Source organism: Solanum tuberosum, unplaced genomic scaffold (assembly GCF_000226075.1).
Source record: "Solanum tuberosum cultivar DM 1-3 516 R44 unplaced genomic scaffold, SolTub_3.0 scf00814, whole genome shotgun sequence".
Classification (NCBI taxonomy): Eukaryota; Viridiplantae; Streptophyta; class Magnoliopsida; order Solanales; family Solanaceae; genus Solanum; species Solanum tuberosum.
The window spans coordinates 71,487-74,993 of record NW_006239739.1 but is presented as its reverse complement, the minus strand read 5'-3'; the positions used below and the strand labels follow the sequence as shown (position 1 = coordinate 74,993).

The 3,507-nt window shown below is 31.3% G+C and overlaps 1 long non-coding RNA gene across 1 annotated transcript; it reads left to right on the top strand.

Annotated features, from left to right (window-relative positions):
• LOC107059095 (uncharacterized) lies at positions 1-487 on the top strand. The gene is made up of 3 exons (XR_001472496.1): positions 1-44; positions 151-305; positions 385-487. It is a non-coding gene; the product is annotated as an uncharacterized lncRNA (long non-coding RNA).
• The last annotated feature ends 3,020 nt before the right edge of the window (positions 488-3,507 follow it).

Here is a 3,507-nt window from a genome sequence, read left to right as displayed (position 1 = left end):
CTTTGAGTATGCTCCTAATGGAACTCTTTTCGAGCATCTTCATGGTAATTAAAACTTTCTAGCAGTGCTATGTTTCACTTTAATCATTCATGATGGTGTTTTTGGATTTATTACTGAATAACACGAACTACAACTTTTTCAATGATCCAGTTGAAGAAGCTGATCATCTGGACTGGCCTGCGAGGATGAGAACCGTTATGGGTACAATGTATTGTCTTCAATACATGCATGAATTAAACCCCCCAGTGCCACATTGCAACTTGAATTCTAAATCCATATTTTTGACCGATGATTATGCTGCTAAGGTCTGTTTCACATGGCTATATATCCCAAAATATGTCAATAAGAAACTTTTACTGACGACTGAGTACTTTTTTTTAACAGATTACAGAGATTGATTTCTGGTCAGAACTAACAGCCAAGTCGAAGTCCTCTAGCGATGATTTAGAGAATTCCGTGCTGCCACCGCTTGCTGATCCCGAGACTAATGTCTCAAACCATAAACCTATGTTGCTCGGACTCCTCTAAAACGCTACCAGGTGCGTGTCGTATCCTCCAAAAGTAGTGCATTTTTGAAGATTTGGCATGGGTGCGTCTATATTTTTGGAGAGTCAGTAGCATAGCTGAAAACTTTGTGCTTCTGTGCGTGTATTAATTAGGCTCATTTTGCACCCACAGACAGGCAATTGCTTTCATCTCGAACCATAAGTACATAATACCAGAAACCTATGTTGGTCGGACTCTTCAAATATGCCACGTGGTACGTGTCGGATCCTCCAAAAGTAGTGCATTTTTGGAGGATCCAACATGAGCCGCGACAACATTTTTGGATAGTCAGAGCAACATAGCCAACAACTTTATGCTCATGTGTGTATAAATTAGGGTCGTTCTGAACTCACTGACAATGAATCCTGGATTTGCCTCTGGATAGAACTGATCCGTCAAACTTCCTTATACAATTTATTAACATCATAACCATGGTTGTTTTCAGGCGGCACAATATTTTCGTCACGACAAGCAGAATATCGCCTCACTGGTTGATCCATCATTGAAGTCTTTCAAGAATAATGAGCTTATGGTTATTTGTGAAGTAATTGAACAATGCCTTCAAGAAGATCCAAGGAAGAGACCAACTATCAAAGAATCCATTGATAAATTAAGGGAAGCAATTGATGTATCACCAAATGCTGCGGTTCCAAGGCTTTCTCCTCTGTGGTGGGCTGAACTCGAGTTGTTATCCAGCGAGGCAGCGTGATCCAGCTTAATTTGTCCGTCTACGTTGTAAGTTTGAGTACGTACGTGTTGTTTTACTACGTATGAATACGGAAATACGCCATTTCTCTTGAACCCCCTTGGGGTAGTTGTATCTAACTATCCTCTACATATATTTATGATCTATATTGGTTTATTCTTTTATCATTTGAGTTGACAAGAATTGTGACTATTGAATATAGCTGACGTCAGCTTGTTTGGTATTCAGGCGTAATTGACGTCGCACATTGGTTTATTCTTTTATTATTTGAGTGACATGATGAACAATGAGGATTCATATACCCGACCCGTTTTGTTCGGGATTGAGGCATAGTTATTGTTGTATAATATTGGTTTATTCTTTTATTATTATTTTGTCTTTGCCAAGAATGGCATTTCTTCATTTTCATTTGTGGGATATTTTGTGGTCTATGCCCTTTTATGATCAAGAATGTGTGTGTGTTTGTGTCTCTCATCTTTGTGTATTTCTTCTGCAATTTTTTTTTATTTTACTCTCTAATGACTTTATATTTATCCAGATGAATTTAAGTTAGATACATTGATAGTCTAAAATCTCTTTTTTTTTGTTTTACACTATGAGATTTATTATTTTTATTCGATTACTGTTCGTTGTTAAGGTAGATGTTTTTCTTTCCTTTCACTTTATGTTTTTTCGAAAACCAAAAATTATCTTAAATACTATGTAATGTTTACTCTCAAACACTTCGTTTATGCTTGTTAATACATAAAGTTCATTAAGTATATCTTGCGTTGGTGCGAAAATGAAATTCCCACTAACTAGAACAAAAGATTCATGTGAGAAAACATACCTCATTATCAGACGATCACTTATTCACAAATTTCATGTGGAAAAAAAAGTTTCCATTTCTATCTCATAAAAAACCTTTTTCGATAATGTTTATCCTTATTCCCCTCTTTTAAGAGTATTTAAATGATAGATTCTATAGGAACTATAACTGTACCTATAAGATAAGGATAAAAGCGGAAAAATTGAAAACACATATATACGGTTTATTGTTCATATATCAAGGGCAGATAAGATTTTACGCATCATATTAAATTAAACTAAAAGTATCAATTTCTTCTATCATTTTAATTTGTTTATGTTTTCATGAAAGTATATATATAATACTTTTAACAATTTTGAAGAACATGGTATTATACTCATATTTTTGGCTTTTTGTGCTTTTTTTCCATAGAAGTTGGCAATTTGTATTTTCCCTTTATTTTATCATAAGAAAGACAAAATCCTAGTACTACTACTACATTGAAAATGAGTAGCCACGTGAAGAGTTTTTTAAAAAAAAAAATATTTTTAATGTTAATAATATTTATTTTAAAATTTGATTAAATCTGAATTCATTATTTAGAGAACTCGTTTCTAGAGATGGGGGCTCCAAATTTCTATTTCTTATGTGATGATTATACAATATTTTCCATCGTTATGGATTCTTTCAATTTATTCTTTTATGTTTAAGAAATAATTAAAAATGATGCACAATAAGAAAAAAAAGGCTAAGGATACATCATTATTTATGTTTTCTCCTTTCAACAAACAAAAAACATTTCCACTTTAGTAGGGAGATGGACGTCATTGACAACTTTTTGTATTATTTTATTTTTTATTCATTTACGATTCAAGTTAATAAGATTCACATTTAAAAATCTCACTCTAATAAATAAAGCGTTTCCTATCATAAACTTTTTCCTTTATTTGCAAACATTTGAAAACTTTTCCTTTAATTTATCTAGAAAAAAATCATATTTATATAATAAAAAATAATTTAATTTTTAAAATTTCTTTTATCTTTAAAAAATAACTAATAATCATACATATGTCTGTAATTTATTCTAAGCCACAAGTTTTCTAAAGATATAAACTTTCAAACTGTGTCTAAAATTTATTATTTTAAAACTTTAGAGTATAATTACTATTATTACATGTCAAGTGTCTAAAATTTGTGTTTAAAACTTTACTATTACATGTCAAGTGTCTAAAGTTTGTTATTTAAAACTTTAGAGTATTATTACTACTACATGTAAAGATTTATGCGTAATATTAAATGTAAATAAGTAAATACTTAAATTTGTATACAGTTCAATAAGTAAACATATTCACATACACACATTTCATATGACATAACAAACATAAAATGTCATGTAGGACACAAATTGTCATGTAGGATAAATATCTCTACTTGTTCAATAATATACTAATTTAAATGTCTACTTGTG